This window comes from Hevea brasiliensis, chromosome 9 (assembly GCF_030052815.1).
Source record: "Hevea brasiliensis isolate MT/VB/25A 57/8 chromosome 9, ASM3005281v1, whole genome shotgun sequence".
NCBI classification, from domain to species: domain Eukaryota; kingdom Viridiplantae; phylum Streptophyta; class Magnoliopsida; order Malpighiales; family Euphorbiaceae; genus Hevea; species Hevea brasiliensis.
The window spans coordinates 64,815,858-64,835,416 of record NC_079501.1 but is presented as its reverse complement, the minus strand read 5'-3'; positions in this window follow the sequence as shown (position 1 = coordinate 64,835,416).

Here is a 19,559-nt window from a genome sequence, read left to right as displayed (position 1 = left end):
TGACGCCTTAAGTTGCAAGACTATGGCAAGTCTCAGAGTTTCTCCTTTGTCCATGGTATATGAATTGAAAGCACAGCATGCCAGTTTAGAGATTGATGAAGAGGGACAGATAGTAGTTGCATGGCATGTACAGCCAGTGTTGATTGATCAGATCAGAATGGCTGCTCAGAGTGATGATAAATATCAAAAGCTACTGAAAGAAGTCCAACAGGGCAAGAAACCTAAATTTTCTGTGAAAGATGATGGTTTATTGCTACATCAGGGCAGAATGTGCATTCCTAATGATGCTGAATTGAGACAGATCATTATGAAGGAAGCACATGAGTCTCCTTTTGCTATGCACCCTGGTGGAACTAAAATGTACAGAGGGCTGAAAGAGCATTACTGGTGGATGGGTATGAAGAGAGATATAGCTGAATTTGTTTCCAAATGCCTAACTTGTCAGCAAGTAAAGGCAGAACATCAAGTTTCAGCTGGTTTGTTACATCCTTTGCCAGTACTTGAGTGGAAATGGGAACAAATAACTATGGATTTTGTTACAGGACTTCCAAGAACACAGAATAGTCATGATGCAGTATGGGTTATAATTGACAAACTGACCAAGTCTGCTCACTTTTGCCAGTTCGGATGGACTATAGCCTGGAAAGATTGGCCAGATTGTACATATATGAGATTGTAAAACTGCATGGAGTGCTAGTATCAATTGTGTCTGACAGAGATCCTAGGTTCACTTCTAGATTCTGGGGTAGTCTTCAGAGAGCCCTAGGCACTAGATTGAACTTCAACACATCATTCCACCCACAGACAGATGACCAGTCTGAAAAGGTAATTCAAATATTGGAGGATATGCTACGGGCTTGTGTGATTGAGTTTGAAGGTAGTTAGGATACACACGTGCCTTTGATTGAGTTTGCTTATAACAATAGCTATCAATCAAGCATTGGGATGCCTCCATATGAAGCTTTGTATGGCAGAAAGTGCAGAACTCCCTTTTGTTGGGATGAAGTAGGTGAAAGGAAGATGATTGGGCCAGAAATTGTTCAGTAGACAGAAGAAAAGATCAGATTGATCAGAGATAGACTCAAGGTTGCATCAGACCATCAGAAGTCCTATGTTGATATGAAGAGAAGAGATATTGAACATGTAGTGGGTGATAAGGTATTCCTCAAAGTTTCTCCTTGGAAAAGGATTATGAGATTTGGCAGAAAGGGGAAACTGAGTCCTGTTTCATTGGACCATATGAGGTTCTGGAAAGAGTGGGTCCTTTGGCATATCGGTTGACATTATGTCCGGAGTTAGCAAGGATACACAGTGTCTTCCATTTGTCCATGTTAAAGAGGTACAGATCAGACCCATCTCATGTACTATCAGTTGAAGAGATTGAGGTAAATCCAGACCTCTCATATGAGGAAGAACCCATAGAAATTCTGGCTTATGATGTGAAGCAGCTGAGGAACAAACAGATACACCTGGTTAAAGTGCAGTGGAACCATCATTCAAGCCAGGAAGCTACTTGGGAACATGAAAAGGATATGAGGAGACAACACCCATAGCTGTTCAAAGACTAATGCCAGGTAAAATTTCGAGACGAAATTTATTTTAAGGGGGGGAGAATTGTAACACCCCTATGTTCGGTAGTGCGTTCTATTGTTCCGATGACCAATGTTGTTCGGACAGCTAGGATGCCTAGAACTACACTTTGATATGAGTGAGGAGACATAAAATAATGAAATACAAGAAAAGAAACAAGAAAAACAAAGGAAAAATAATAGCAAAGAAATGTAACCAAGTTAAGCGAGCTGAGAACCCTAGCGATGGTTGACCGCACCGAGAAGTCACAGCGTGGACCGTTGACTACCCATGGACCGCGGGGAATCCTGAAAAATATTTCTAGGACTTAAAGAGACATCAATTGAAGTTTAAATATCATTAGAAATATCAAAGAAAAATTAATTAATTAGTACAAAGAAAAGTGAGAAATCAAAAAATGGACAAAACCCTGTTACAAAAAAAAATCGAATGCAACCCAACAGGCATTGTGGTCATTTGATACCCTGAGTTGTCTTTTGACCTAAATGTCCATTAAAAATACATGATATTATATTTGGAAAATGTCATGAAAAATTAAATTAGTGGTACCTAATATAAATAGCAAAAATGGGGTGTAATTTGAGTAATTAAAACTTTAAACATATAATATAATTGATTTAAGGCAAGTGGAGCACTATGGGGTTAAAATAAACATTAAGTGGGCAGGTGTAAACCCACTCACACTTCATCTTCAACCTTCCTCCCATCCATGCCGAAATGAAACTCACCAAATCCTGCATTGCCGCATTGATTCAAGCTTCCAAACCTCCTCCATTTTCACCTCCAAACACCAAAGTCATTTCACTAGATCCCTACCTCACAAGGAAGAAGTAGATACTAACATCAAGGGAGTTTGGTGAAAATTTAACAAGCCTCATCAATAGGTAAGTTTGTGTTTTTTATTTTTGTTTTATTAAAGTTTGTAAGGATGTTATGGGTATTTGATTTATGGAGAGATTTTTTAGGTTTGATGTTTAAAGAGGGATGTGTACTTTTAGCAGCCATGGAAACTCCTTGAAGACATTTTATTTTTGCTTGTAAATGGTGGATTAAAGGATTGATTAAATGTTTATGTGTATAGGAAATTATTTGGGTGATGTATACTTAGTATATGTGAATGTGTATTTCAAATTTGAAGCTTGGGAATTAATAGAATGTAAATGCATGAATCGACAGCCTGGTTTGGTGAACCATAAGGATGTTATTTTATGTTTGGATTATGGTATAATAATGTTGAATTGTGATGGTTATTATGGCAGCTTGGGTATATGTGTGATGGTGTGAGGTTGGACATGTAAATGAGCATGAATAGGTGGTTAAATTGTTCTAACTGAGTTTGACAAATTCTGCATTTTATGGTGTATGTTGAATGTGATTATAAGCAGCCAAAATGATCAACAATATGTGGTAAAATATGTTTAGGTTATGGTACAAATCAGAATGGGCATGAATGTGAAGTTTGGTAAGTGTTAAAGGTGACCTTTGATGAGTATGAACAAAATACAATAGGGCAGTTTGTGTTTTGGGCTTAGAACCTTAAGCGTGTGGCTCCAATTGGTATGAGACCAATTGGAGGTGAAACTAGGCACAAAATGTTCCAACTTTCATGAAGGAAGCTTGCCAAAATTCTGCTTGTAAGGCAACTTGAAAAATGACCAAATCCGGATTAGTGCAATTAAGGCTTGAAAATTGACCAATTGGGCAGCAGTTAGTTTTTAGGCCATAACTCACTCAAAACAGGTCCAATTTGACCATGAATAGTTAAGACCTATATCTACAAGTCTTATGAAGACACTAAAGCCCAGAAATGACCATAAGCAAGTCAAACAGCTTGCACAAGTTCGGGTCCAAAAACTGGCCGAACCAAAATTGACCTAAAATGACCTAAAGTGACCAATTTTGATGCAATTTGACTAGCAATAGTAAAATGACCATAACTTGGTCTACATAACTCAGAATGACCTGAAATTTTGCCCCGCATGCAATAAGACATAGATCTACAAGTTTGTAGTTTTGACCAAAACCCGAAAACTAAGGGAACTAGGTCGTCCGGCTAGGTCAAACTAGTATCCCGGAATCCAGCAAATTGCAAGAAAATGCAAGATACATGGAAATGAATTTGGTAACGTGTACCAACCCTAAAAGACTATCGAATGTGACATATTAGTAACATTAAAACCTAATTTACCTAGAATGCATCGAGGTCAACATATTAGGCTGACTAAGCAAGTAATAGAATCCAGTGAATTAATTATCAAGCATTATCGTTAGAGATAGTTTAAATGAGAACTGAAACACTTCAAATTGTGTTTCTCAGCTAGCAAAGACTCAGGAAAAGGGAAGGAAACACTGAGTCAAGGCCAGGAGACAGTTATCAGAGGTTTGTGCACAACAGTTATTTCTTTTGAATTTTTCAATTGAAATAAATTATGACTATTTGTATATTATTGTTTTCAATTATGGAAATGTGTTTGAATGGATACTTATTGCTTGAAAAGCATTGTAAATGGTTTGAAACTGTGAAAAAATTGATTTAGTGTGATTTGTGAAAATTGAAGTTAATTATGAATTGTGTTGCCATTTTGTGAATGAAATTATGACTTTGGAAATTTTTTGGATTCTCATGAATCATTTGAATAAAATGTTTGGAATTGAATTTGTGCTCACACTTAGCATGACAGTATCACATCATTCCTTCTCCATTTATGGGGTTGTGATCGTTTATTTTTCTCCCTCTCTGGTTTACCAGTTGAGGTTGTAGATCGGATGAGTACTCATTATATAGCTAGCTTCCTTCCTCATTGATTTCGATTAGTGGGGCTGTGATTGCTTTGTCGTGGTATACAACGCGGCATTGATCGAAAAATTGTGTCATGGCTTAAGTTGTGTATGATTTGGCAACACTGTATTCTTAAATTATTTGACTAAATTGTGTTATTATGAGATTTTATAATTTGTGAAATGGAGTTTAAATTCTTATTGACATTTACTGTCTTTTGAATTTAACTATGTTTTGATTACTGAGATTTATTGTGATATTGTGTTAAATTCCTTATAACATTCATTGTCTTGAATTTAATTATGATTTTACGTATCCATCATTTATATGATTTATGAATTGTGATTTAAAGTTGTATTTGGTTAATGTTGTGCACCACTGAGACATTGTCTCAGAATTAGCTTTCCATTGCTGTCGCAGGTAGACAGACGGACAGGGCAGCAGACTAGGCTGCTAGTGCATTCAGCGAGAGATCATCGGGTATATTGAGTATACCACATTTTGCATTTTGTACTGTAATGTATGTTCACTGTATGTATATATTAATTTTGATTTTGAGCAGTTGTAAATTAAAATTGTACATTGAAGTTGTAAAATAAATTATGAGTTATTTTGGCTTGTAAAATTTGTACTGTATTTCTTTAATCTCAGTCTTTGAAAAATTATTGTGGATTTGAGTTGAAAAACGTATTGTGTTGAATTATGTTGGAGTTTGAGATTGAGAAAAATATTGAAGTGCTTTTTACAGGTTTTTGAAGAACTGTTTTATCCAAAATACAGATGGCACTCTGCCAAAATTTTTACAAAAATTCCTGATAAATCAAATGTGTTAGTTCTTTCACTTAAGTTCAAAAAAAATTTTTAACACTTGTAAATAGTGCTCACCACTGTAAAAGAAGTAAGAAATATTTAAAAATCTCTTGTAGTGTATTTAATGGATTATCAGTAGATGAAGTTGGTAATTCTTTAGGTATACTACGGGATCATGTTATGCCTTACAGAGGGGTAGGGTGTGACATTAACCAGGTGTATCTGTTTATTCCTCAGCTGCTTCACCTCATATGCCAGAGTTTCTACGGGTTCTTTCTCATATGAGAGGTCTGGATTTACCTCAATCTCTTCAACTGATAGTATAATGAGATGGGTCAAATCTATACCTCCTTAACATGGATACATGAAAGACACTGTGTATCCTTTCTAGCTCCGGAGGTAATGCTAGCCGATATGCCAAAGGACCCACTCTTTCCAGAACCTCATATGGTCCGATGAAACGAGGACTCAGTTTCCCCTTTCTGCCAAATCTCATAATCCTCTTCCAAAGAGAAACTTTGAGGAATGCTTTATCACCCACTGCATATTCAATGTCTCTTCTCTTCGGATTAACATAGGACTTCTGACGATCTGATGCAGCCTTGAGTTTATCTTTAATCAATCTGATCTTTTTCTCTGTTTGCTGAATAATTTCTGGCCCAATCATCTTTCTTTCACCAACTTCATCCCAACATAAGGGAGTTCTGCACTTTCTGCCATACAAAGCTTCATATGGAGGCATCGCAATGCTTGATTGGTAGCTGTTGTTATAAGCAAACTCAATCAAAGGCAAGTGTGTATCCCAACTATCTTCAAACTCAATCACACAAGCCCATAGCATATCCTCCAATATCTGAATTACCCTCTCAGACTGGCCATCTGTCTGTGGGTGGAATGCTGTGCTGAAGTTCAATCAAGTTCCTAGGGCTCTCTAAAGACTACCCTAGAATTTAGAAGTGAACCTAGGATCTCTATCAGATACAATCGATACTGGCACTCCATGCAATTTTGCAATTTCATATATGTACAATCTGGCCAATCTCTCCAACTATAGTCCATCCGAACTGGCAAAAAGTAAGCAGACTTGGTTAGTCTATCAACTATAACCCATACTGTATCATCACTATTCTGTGTCTTTGGAAGTCTCATCACAAAATCCATAGTTATCCATTCCCTTACAATGTTTCATAGGGTGCCATTTGTATGCTAGCTCGATAATTATTATTGTATACAAATTCTGTTAGTGGAAGGTATCTGTCCCATCTTCCTTCGGATTCAAGGACACAAGTTCTCAGTATATTCTCGAGGGCTTATTACATTTTACAGGTTATTATTATCATTTCATTTCATTATTTATAGAAACGCAATGAGTTTCAAAATTTACCTGAATTACTTGTTTCGACTGTCCATCTGTCTGAGGATGATAAGTCGTACTGATATCTCTAAGCTTATAGCAATTACTGTGGTACAGTTAGTTCACATTAATGTAACCGAGTCACTGACTCTAGCTACCTTACCAGTGTAGTCGTTTGATAGGCTAGTTCTGAAGTTTTAAATTTCTTACTAGAATTTTCACATTTATTTCCCATAATAGTACTCTATTCGGGCGCAACTATATCAAATTATAGATTACTTACAAATATTCTTATTTTATTGTACCACGAGGAAGCACGTAGTTCTACACAATAATCCCGTGTCAATATTGTAATCTGCAGCTTACAATACAAACATTGAGAACATTACATAGTCACTACGTTATAACCTGATGGACTAGGTTTTCTAACATCTTATCTGTACACGTATTTCCTTCTCTGTCTTTTAAAGTCATATAAGTGGTCTCTTCATGTAATTATTTAAATTTAAAACTCATTACTTATATTTATGCTCAAGTAACCTATCAAAGCACTTGCAGGCGTTAAGTATTACCGTCCCCGTAAGCCTCTTCTTTGTCTTTGGTGGCAATTAAGGGTACCTATCAAAGCACCTATAAGAGTTACGTATCGCCATCCCTGCAAGCCCTTGGGTGGTGCCTATCAGAGCACTTTGCAAAGCATGACGCCATCACCGCAAGCCCCCGATACCGATATATTTATTGTCTTTAAAATCATATCCACCATATGTGGTCAATCCATGACTTTCCATGTAGGCAGTACTGCTATCTGTAATTCCTAATTGGTATACCAATCGATCTATACAATATACATAAGCCTAGGTTTACTTTGAGCAATTAAGCATTATCAGTTGTCTAACAAAATCTTCATATCCATGTATTATAGAAAAGGTGGGTCCCACATCACTATTTCATGTGATTTAGCATGTAGTGATAACGAAATTTTCATGTCAATGTACAGTGGGAAAGTGGGTCACACATACCTGTTTTAAGTAATTTAGTATATAGTGACTTAGTAGGGATAAGCCAATAATGTTTTTCAAGAACCTTTCTTTAGGTTCAATTTCTAGATTTTTACTTTGCATATCACTTTGGACAGTTTGTGGCCACTATTTGCTCCCATTTCCTAAAAGGAAATTGTTCTTTTATGTCTTGCTTTTATTTCCTAGATGACTATTTGAGCTTTCACTCATAGGTTTCTCCCTCTTCTCTATTTCACGTTGCCCTTATGGGTTTGGGTTTGTACTCGGGCTTGGGCTAATAGATTATTAGCCATTTGTTGAAAGAAAGTGGCCATTTGTGTTAGTAGTATGCCCTATAGCATATCATTTAGTATGTATCTTGTACATATTTTTATTAATAAAAGGCATTTCCACTTTTCCATTTACATAATATATTTATGTGTAATAGAAAAGGTCCATTGATATTTTGTTAGAAATATTATTCTTAAGTTGTTAAGAATATGAGTGATAATATTTCTAGCACAAAGTATCATAAATAGGTTCACAATCGAGGATACTTCATAATAAGGATATGACTTATCCAGAAAGATTGTATTCATGTTTGTTCCCAAGTTATTTATATGAGATATAAATAAGATGGAATGGTGAGTCTCATGCCATATAACAAACATGATAGGCACTTATAAATGATAAGTAGGCCGAACCAGTGACACTTATGACAAACACATGGAGTTTACTCTTATCAATGTTTTGTCATAAATCACAGTTATCTTGTATATAGGTAGTTTGAGTTTGATACTACTTTCATACTTGTACTATGTATGGGTATATGGGCATGTGTTGGCTCCTACTAGTTATATATGGAGGTAGGTGTTGATCAAGATGGAATCTGTTCCTCTAAGTAAATAGAGATAAAATCCTATGTTCATTTAATTGTTCTTGATGTTTCAAGTTCCTGGCCAGGACAGATAGATTTATACAGAAAAGAGTTTCTGATGAGAAAATATTTTTAATCAAGAACTGGAATTAAAAGAGAACATAATATTCATAGCAAATGGAGTTTGACATAAACCATGACTCCAGCTTGAGTTGGGATTTTGTAACAGAGAGATTCTAGTGCATGGTAACATATGATTATAGGTTCATTTAAGGTAAACCTTATTACTAATTGGGTGCCCATGGCATGCTATGCTAGGTGTTAACCATGGTCTATGAGGTGCATAAAATGATTTAGAGAAATCATTTATGGTAAGAAAAAGTTCTGATGATATTAAGAGTTGATATCATGTCTCATTGTCAATTAGTGATGAGCCTAGTAAGTCACACACATACACAAGTTATCACCTATTTAAATATGATTTAATTAATTAATTAAAGAGTTTAATTGATTAATTAAATAGGTTTGGTTTGCAATTAAATTGCAAAGTCCCTAGCATGACTTGAAACCAAATCTAGATTATTGGATGTGTAGTATAAATTAAATTTATATTTAAAGTGTTTAAATATGAATTTAATTAATGAGAAATTAATTAATAGAGATTAATTAATTAATTTATATTTGATATAAATTAATTAGAAGAAGAAAAATAATTATTTTGGGTTAAGAACTCAAAATTAAGACACAGGGGCATTTTGGTTATTTCATAGTATGACACGTGGCACCATGAGATGGTGACACATAGGTTTACACATAAGCTTGCCAAATGTTTTTTTAATCATGTAAGATGATTAAAATCAAGATTAAATATAGGTTTGACACTTGGCACAATGTGATTGGGTCACTTAAACCTAGAGCTAATCAAAGGGTGACATGTGGCAAGGGTTTAATGTGTTAACCTAGCTATTTAAGTGTGGTTATGAAAAAAAAAATAACCAGCAGCCACTCCTCTCCTTTGTCACGCCACTTTGAGGCTTTTCATCTATTCTTCTTCATCTCTCATAAATTCAAAGAGATTAGCCATCAATCTCTTGAATTAAGAACACTAGAAATTGTTTCTAATGTCCTGTTTACATCTCTAATCTCTTAAAAGGCAGAACTTGAATTTCTAATTAATAGAAAAAGCTTTAGAAGCTGTTCAAGGGCTGCCATAGGTGTTCTTGGTGTGGACAAGCTAGAGGGACAAAATGACTAGATCACCCTTTGTTGGACAAGGGCTAAGAGCTGAAAATATTTTGGAGCTAATACATAGTGATGTATGTGGTCCATTTAAAGAAATGGCTAGAGGGGGTTTTCATTATTTTATTACCTTTACTGATGATAAATCAAGGTTTGGGTATTTGTATTTGATGAAATACAAACATGAATCTTTTGAAAAGTTCAAAGAATTTAAATCTGAAGTAGAAAATCAAACAGGAAAGAGTATTAAAGCTCTTCGATCAGATCGTGGAGGTGAATATTTGAGTACTGAATTAAATGAATACTTGAGAGAGCACGGCATTGTTTCTCACCGACTCTCCAGAACACCACAACCGAATGGTGTATCCGAAGGAGAAATCGCACTTATTGGATATGGTACGTAGTATGATGAGCTATACCGATATGTCAATCTTCTTTGGGGATTTGCATTAGAATCACTTTGTATATTCCGAATAGGATTCCATCAAAATCAGTTTCTTCCACACCTTATGAGATATGGCATGGAAGAAAACCAAGTCTTAAGCATGTTAAGATTTGGGGTTGTGCTGCTTATATCAAAAATCTAAACACTGATAAATTGGAGACCAGATCAGAAAAAGGTCGATTTGTTGGAAATCCAAAAGATAGTTTTGGATATTATTTTTATTTGCCTACTTTCACAAAAGGTTGTAATAAGTAGAGATGCCACATTTCTTGAACAACAGTTTGTTCAAGAAGGAGGCAAAGGAAGGCAAATAGAGTTAGAATTGGAGAATTCTGACCAACCAAGAGATCAGATGGATATAGATCCATCTAGTCAACCTATACCCGTTGATGAAACATCTACAGTTGTTCCTCGTAGAACAACCAGGGTATCTCACCCAACAGTGAGATATGGTTTTCTTCACGAAAAAGAACAAGAGTTGTCTACTCATGAAGAAGTAAATCATGGAGATGATCCACTTACTTATGAAGAAGCTATATCGGATACAGACTCTTCAAAATGGATTGATGCTATGAAATCCGAAATTGATTCCATGTATAAGAATCAAGTTTGGGATCTTGTTGACCCACCTGAAGGTATTGTACTTATAGGGAACAAATGGGTTTTCAAGAAGAAAATTGGTTCTGATGGAAAGGTAGAGACCTATAAGGCAAGGCTAGTAGCGAAAGGGTTTTGCCAAAGGCAAGGAATCGACTATGACGAGACTTTCTCGCCTGTTGCCATGCTTAAATCAATTAGGATTTTATTAGCAATAGCTGCATACTATGATTATGAGATTTGGCAGATGGATGTCAAAACAGCTTTTCTCAATGGATACATTGAAGAAAACATTTTCATGGAACAACCTAGGGGTTTTGAACCCCAAGATGGTTCCAAGGTATGCAAGCTAAAGCGATCCATTTGTGGGTTGAAACAAGCTTCGAGGAGTTGGAACATCCATTTTGATAAAGCCATTAAATCCTTTGGTTTTATCAAAAAATGAGGATGAGCCATGTGTATAATAGAAGATTAGTGACAGTGCTATCACTTTCCTTGTCTTATATATGGATGACATACTGTTGATGGGTAATGACATAGGTATGTTGACGACTATAAAGGTATGGTTGTCAAATACATTCTCCATGAAAGATTTAGGGGAGGCAACCTATATTCTTGGGATTTGCATCTATAGAGATAGAGCGAAAAGAATAATTGGTTTATCTCAAAGTCTATACTTGGAAAAGGTGTTAAAGAGGTTTAACATGCTTGATTCCAAGAGAGGATTGTTACCAGTGAGACATGGTATCCACCTTTCTAAAGAGATGTCTCCAAAGACACCTGAAGAAAGAGATAAGATGGCCAGGATTCCTTATGCTTCGGCTATTGGAAGTTTAATGTATGTAATGTTGTGTACTAGGCCGGATATCGCATATGCTGTTAGTTTGACTAACAGGTATCAATCCAATCTACGTTTGGAACACTGGATAGCTGTCTAAAATATCCTTAAGTACTTGAGAAGAACTAAGGATTTGTTCTTGATTTATGGAGTTGGAGACTTGCAATTGGATGGTTATACTGATTCTGATTTCCAATCAGATATCGATGATAGAAAGTCTACCTCTGGATATGTGTTCATTTGTAATGGAGGTGCAGTCAGTTGGAAGAGTTCCAAACAGAGCACTACAGCATTCCACTACAGAGGTCGAGTATATTGTCGCATCGATGTCGCAGGAAGTTGTTTGGATAAAGAAGTTCGTGACAGAACTTACCGTAGTTCCTTCCATTGAGTCAGCAGTTCCATTACACTGTGACAATAATGGACCAGTCATACAGGCTAAGGAACCAAGGTCTCACCAGAAATCCAAACACATAGAAAGGCACTACCACATTATTAGAGAAATAATTGGGCGAGGCGATATAGCCGTGCAGAAAATAGCATCAGCTGAAAATCCAGCTGATCCATTCACTAAGCCTATGTCACAGACTCAGTTAGACAGACATCTTGAGAAGATAGGTCTAAGATATTGTATTGAATGGCTCTAGTGCTAGTGGGAGATTGTTAGTAGTATGCCCTAGAGCATATCATTTAGTATGTGTCTTGTACATATTTTTATTAATAAAAGGCATTTCCACTTTTCCATTTACATAATATATTTATGTGTAGTAAAAAAGGTCCATTGATATTTTGTTAAAAATATTATTCTTAAGTTGTTAAGAATATGAGTGATAATATTTCTAGCACAAAGTATCATAAATAGGTTCACAATCGAGGATACTTCATAATAAGGACATGACTTATCCAGAAAGATTGTATTCATGTTTGTTCCCAAGTTATTTATATGAGATATAAATAAGATGGAATGGTGAATCTCATGCCATATAACAAACATGATAAGCACTTATAAATGATAAGTAGGCCGAACCAGTGACACTTATGACAAACACATGGAGTTTACTCTTGTCAATGTTTTGTCATAAATCATATCAGTGCATATAATCTTTAGACCTGATATAGCACAATTATCTTATATATAGGTAGTTTGAGTTTAATACTGCTTTCATACTTGTACTATGTATGGGTATATGGGCATGTGTTGGCTCCTACTAGTTATATATGGAGGTAGGTGTTGATTAAGATGGAATCTGTTCCTCTAAGTAAATAGAGATAAAATCCTATGTTCATTTAATTATTCTTGATGTTTCAAGTTCCTGGCCAGGACAGATAGATTTATACAGAAAATAGTTTCTGATGAGAAAATATTTTTAATCAAGAACTGGAATTAAAAGAGAACATAATATTCATAGCAAATGGAGTTTGACATAAACCATGACTCCAGCTTGAGTTGGGATTTTGCAACAGAGATTCTAGTGCATGGTAACATATGATTATAGGTTCATTTAAGGTAAACCTTATTACTAATTGGGTGGCCATGGCATGCTATGCTAGGTGTTAACCATGGTCTATGAGGTGCATAAAATGTTTTAGAGAAATAATTTATGGTAAGAAAGAGTTCTGATGATATTAAGAGTTGATATCATGTCTCATTGCCAATTAGTGATGAGCCTAGTAAGTCACACACATACACAAGTTATCACCTATTTAAATATGACTTAATTAATTAATTAAAGAGTTTAATTGATTAATTAAATAGGTTTGGTTTGCAATTAAATTGCAAAGTCCCTAGCATGACTTGAAACCAAATCAAGATTATTGGATGTGCAGTATAAATTAAATTTATATTTAAAGTGTTTAAATATGAATTTAATTAATGAGAAATTAATTAATAGAGATTAATTAATTAATTTATATTTGATATAAATTAATTAGAAGAAGAAAAAAAAATTATTTTGGGTTAAGAACTCAAAATTAAGACACAGGGGCATTTTGGTCATTTCATAGTGTGACACGTGGCACCATGAGATGGTGACACATGGGATTACACATAAGCTTGCCAAATGTTTTTTTAATCATGTAAGATGATTAAAATCAAGATTAAATATAGGTTTGACACTTGGCACAATGTGATTGGGTCACTTAAACCTAAAGCTAATCAAAGGGTGACATGTGGCAAGGATTTAATGTGTTAACCTAGCTATTTAAGTGTGGTTATGAAAAAAAAAAAATAACCAGCAGCCACTCCTCTCCTTTGTCACACCACTTTGAGGCTTTTTATCTATTCTTCTTCATCTCTCATCAATTCAAAGAGATTAGCCATCAATCTCTTGAATTAAGAACACTAGAAATAATTTCTAGTGTTCTGTTTACATCTCTAATCTCTTAAAAGGCAGAACTTGAGTTTCTAATTAATGGAAAAAGCTTTAGAAGCTGTTCAAGGGCTGCCATAGGTGTTCTTGGTGTGGACAAGCTAGAGGGACAACATCTGGTGTCCTGAAGACGTATCTCAAAGGCGCAGACACGCTGCAGTGCATCAAGAGGTTAGTGTAATTGTTCTTGATTTAATCTAGGGTTCTAAAATTAATCTGATTAATTTTAAAATCTTAAATGGCAAATACAGATCCAAAAACATATTAAAAGAGTTTTAATATGTTGTTTATAATTGAAATCAAATAGATAAAAATAAATCTTGCATGATGCATGTGACCCTAGGTGAAAATTTTTGAATTCAATGGTATAAACTTGTGTTTTTCACGCTTCCATTCCTTCAATTTGCTGGGTCATTTGTGCAGTAATTTGTACAGGTGGGCTAATAAAGTCGGACTTCTGACTCTCTGAGGGGCTGAGGCCTCACCTTGTACTTTCGCCATAATAGACTGTTCTACTGTCTTATTCTTCTCTTCCATATCTTTTCACAGGATTTTCTATTTCTTATACAACCAACACAAGGAGATTCCTCTCCATTAGTTCATATTTATGATGTAAATGTACTATATGTATCAAACATTTGAGCAGTTGTAGTTACCGATAAAAAGATTTCAAATTCACCGTTCGAAATTTACTTTAAAACCATTGCTCTGATACCACAAAACATGTCACACCCTACTCCCCCGTAAGATGTAACATGATCCCGTAGTACACCTAATGAATTACCGTACTTCTCCTACAGATAACCCATTAGATATACTACAAGGGATTTTAAAACAATTTTTATGAAATTTAAGTCATCGATTAAAATCTAGTGTTATAAAATTTTTTTCAAAATTTCAGCAAAGTGCTGGCTGTATCTTGAGAAAATAGTTCTTCAATCCTGCAAAAGAAAATGCTCCCAATATGTTTTCTCAAATACAACTCCAATAACTTCATTTCAATTCACAATTCAATTCTCAATAAACAATCAATTCATTTTCAAACTAATCTCATCATAAAGAAATTTTTCATTGATTACAAGACTCAAAATTTATATTATAAACTATTCAAGTAAATAAAATCTCAAATTTAAATTTACAATAATTTACATTTAATTACATACCAAAATGTTTTACAAGAGTTTTTATACAACTGCTCAAATAATTTACGTACATATTATTACATGCATACATCAAAACCTGTGTACATGGGTAAACCTGGAGCTAATCTGAATGTCTCTTCAAAGAAGCTTACTTAATTGTTCTATGCTCTTTTCCCCTGGGACAGGATACAAAGCTATCGCTGAGTGGTGAACTCAGTGGTGCACAACTATAATTTAAAACATAGTACAATATACATTGACAAAATTTACAGCAAATAATTTGGAAATCTAAATACTCATCAAATTCCAAAACTCAAAATATTCATTGCCAATAATGTAAATCATTTGTACAAAATGACTTTGATCACGAAATTCAATTTATCAAATCATAACTAACCATTTAAGGTAATTCCAACAAAATCAATTATACATAAATCATAATTGAAATCACAATTCTTTACTATTCAAAAACATTCTATATCTCAAAAACCATTCTTTATCTCACTAACTATGCAAGACTAATCCGAAAGGGACATCTTCGGGGTGATTCTAACTCCCTATGGTCAGGGAGGTTGAATCATATTCTAACTCCCTATGGTCGGGGAGGTCGAATCATCGTGCACAGTACACATTACAATAATGAATCTTCCGAAAGGGCCATAACATAAAACTTAGATCTAACCTCTAATAAGAGGAGAATCTAAGCCTGTGCACGTACCTTGGTAATCAAAACACAACTCACTCTATTGTCTTCTCAACAAATGAGAGAGACGGGTAATAACCTAGTCAAGCATCTATAGTGAGATATAAAACAATATCACAATCCATTTAGTAAGCAAAAATCACAATACAATTCGATTCAAAGTCAATTCCAATATCTAATAATTTTTATGCTCATCACAATTCAAATCATAAATTTGTATTTTTCCATGCAAATTGCCCATCACAATTCAAAACATGTTCTATCACAATTTTCCAAAACATAATTTATTCAATTCGCAATAATGCTTAATACTTATGGAAATACCATTTCACAAAACTAAATTCATACATATTATAACAATTTCAATATTCATTGAATTAAATCCAATGCTTGTTAAACATAATACATAAGAAAAATATGTCATTTAATCATATGAAATATTCAGAACAAAATCAGTTAAAAACTAGTTGTACACAAACCTCTGATAACTGTCTCTTGGCTTTGACTCAGTGTTTCTTTCCCCTTCCCTGAGTCTTTGCTAACTGAAATACACAATTTAAAGTGTTTCAGTACTCATTTAAACTGTCTCTAAGAATAAAGCTTAATAATTAACTTATTGAATTCTATTATTTCCTTAGTCAACCTAAGATGTTGACCCTCGATGCATTCTAGGTGAATTAGGTTTTAATGTTACCAATATGTCACACTTGTGGCCTTTTTGTATTGGTACATGTTATCAAATTCATTTCCATGTATATTGCATTCTATTGAAATTTGTCGGATTCTAGTATACCAATTTGACCTAGCCGGATGACCTAGTTTCCTCAATTTTCGGGTTTTGGTCAAAACTACAAACTTGTAGATCTATGTCTTATTGCACGCAGGGCAAAATTTCAGGTCATTCTGAGTTATGTAGACCAAGTTATGGTCAATCTACTAATGATGATCAAAATGCATCAAAATGGTCACTTTAGGTCATTTTTAGGTCACTTTTGATTTGGCCAGTTTTTGGACCTGAAATTGTGCAGGCCCTTTGACTTGCTTATGGTCATTTCTGGGCTTTGGTGTCTCATAAGAATTGTAGATATGTGTCTTAACTATTCATAGTAAAAATTTCAGGTCAATTGGACCTGTTTTTAGTAAGTTCTGGCCAAAACACTTAATGCTGTCCAAATAGTCAATTTTCAGGCCTTAAATGCACTAATCCGGATTTGATCATTTTTCAAGTTACCTTCCAAGAAGAATTTTGGTAAGCTTCCTTCATGAAAGTTGGCACATTTTGTGCCTAATTTCACCTCCAATTGGTCTCATACCAATTGGAGCCACACACTTAAGGTTCTAAGCCAAAATGCACACTGCTCTGCAACATACTCTTCATCACATACCAAGGACACATTCAACACTTACCAAGTCATTTCCTTCATGCCATTTCTGGTTTGTACCATAACATAAACACATTTAGCAACTCATTTTTAGTAATTTTGGTAGCTTATAACTACACTCAATATGCACATTATAGTACAGAATTTACCAAGTCCAAATTATAAACAATTTAACCACATGACCTAGCTCATTTACATGTCCAAAGTCACACGTTTATACATATGTACATGCTGCCATAACAAGCACCATAATTCAACAATATAATTTCATAAACCAAACCACAAAAGTTTAATAAAATAAACTTCCAACATATCTTAATATACACTTCTAGTTTACCGAATTGTACCTCTCTTTCAATTAACTTCCAAGCTTCCAAAATCAAGTGTACTTTCACATTTACATTTAGTGTACATTACCCAATTTATTCCTACACACATAAAGCCTTCATCAACACTTTAATCTACCATTTACATGCAAGGATAAACTGCCCTTATTGAAGTTCCATGGCTGCCAAAAATATACCTCTCCCTTAACTCATCAAACTTCAAAAATCCTTCCACAGTTCAACTATCCATAACATCCATACAAAGTTTAATAAAATAATAATCAAAACACATACTTACCACTTTTGAAACTCTTCAAAACCTCACCCAAACTTGATCTTCTTGCTGTCTATCTACTGCTCAAGTGGTGTAGAGCAATTTTAGTGAAGGAAGCATTGAACGATCATGGCTTGATCATGAGGAATGGGAGCTCCAAGGTGGGACAGCAATGGAGGTTTTCTTTCTTCCATTTTCAACTGGTTTTTGGGAGGGTTGAAGAAGATGAAATTTCTGTCCAAATGAAGGTTTAGTGGTCCACTTAAGTGAGGTGAGTGGAGCACTAAGTGAGGGTTAAGTATTAATTTATTCTAAAGTTTCCAAATTCCACATTTAACTCCTAACTTTTACTATTTAATTTATGTACCACCAATTTAATTTTTTTATGACATTTTCCAAGTGTAACATCATTTATTTTTAATGGACATTTAGGTCAAAAGACAACTTAGGTTGTCAAATGACCACAATGCCCCTGTTCGAGTTGAATTCCCAATTTTTCGATAACACCGAGTTTTGTCGTTTTCTCGATTTCCCATTTTTCTTTGTACTAATTATTTAATTTTTCTTTGATATTTCTAATGATATTTATAATTCAATAGGTTTTTAATTATGTCTTAAAAATATTTTTCAGGGTTCCCCGTGATCCAGGGCTAGTCAACGGTCCACGCTGCAACTTCCCGGTGTGGTCACTTATCGCTAGGGTTCTCGGCTCGTTTAACTTGGTTACATTTCATTGCTATTATTTTTCCTTTGTTTTTCTTGTATTTTCTTTTCTTGTATTTCGTTATTTTATGTCTCCTCATTCATATCTAAGTGTAGTTCTAGGCATCTTAGTTGTCTCGACAACACTGGTCACTGGAGCAGTAGAACGCACTACTGAACATAAGGGTGTTACATGTGCTATCACTCATTTTTAATGGACATTGAGGTCAAAAGGCAATTCTATGTGTCAAATGACCAAAATGCCCCTCTTCGGGTTACATTCTCAATTTTTCGGTAAGACCAATTTTTGTCGGATTCTTGATTTTTCACTTTTCTTTGTACTGATTAATTAATTTTTCTTTAACATTTTCTAAGTCAATTATACTTCAATAAGTCTTTAATTATGTCTCAAAACTTAATTCCGAGGGTTCCTCGAGGTCCCGGTGTCAACTATTGCCTGCGTCGTAACTTCCCAGTGCGATCACCCATCGCTTCGATATCGGCTCGTTTAACTTAGTTTCACTTTCTCTCTTTTATTTTTCTTTAATTTTTCTTGTATTTTCTTTTTATTTCTTTCATCATTATATGTCTATTTACTATCATCGGAGTGTAGTTTCAGGCATTTTAGCTGTCCGGACAGACACTGGTTACCGAAATAGTAGAACGCACTACCGAATATAGGGGTGTTACATTCAACCATCAAGCAACCATCTTCAACCCATCTTTCACCCTAATTCCTTCATTAAACCTTGCATACTCAACTTGGGAAAGCCATAGGCAGCAAGAAAAGAAGATTTAAAGAAGGTTTTAACAAGCTCAACAAAGGGTTAGTACTAGTTTTTCATTCCTTGCTTCATTAAACTTTGTTTTAAGGTTGGGATGAGTTGAATGGTGAAGAAATTTGAAGGTATTGATGTGTACAATTTTTGGCAGCCATGGGACTCATGTTCTTTGAATTTTTCTTACATTAAATTGATGGGAATTAGTGTTGATTGAGTTAAATTGAAGTGCTAGCCAATTAATTCCCATGTATGTGTAAGTATTGAATTTAGGGGTTTTGGAAAGAAATTTGGAGACCTTAGCAAACTGCCATTTTTGGTAGCCATGAAGTGCATGGATTGGTGCTTGATTTCA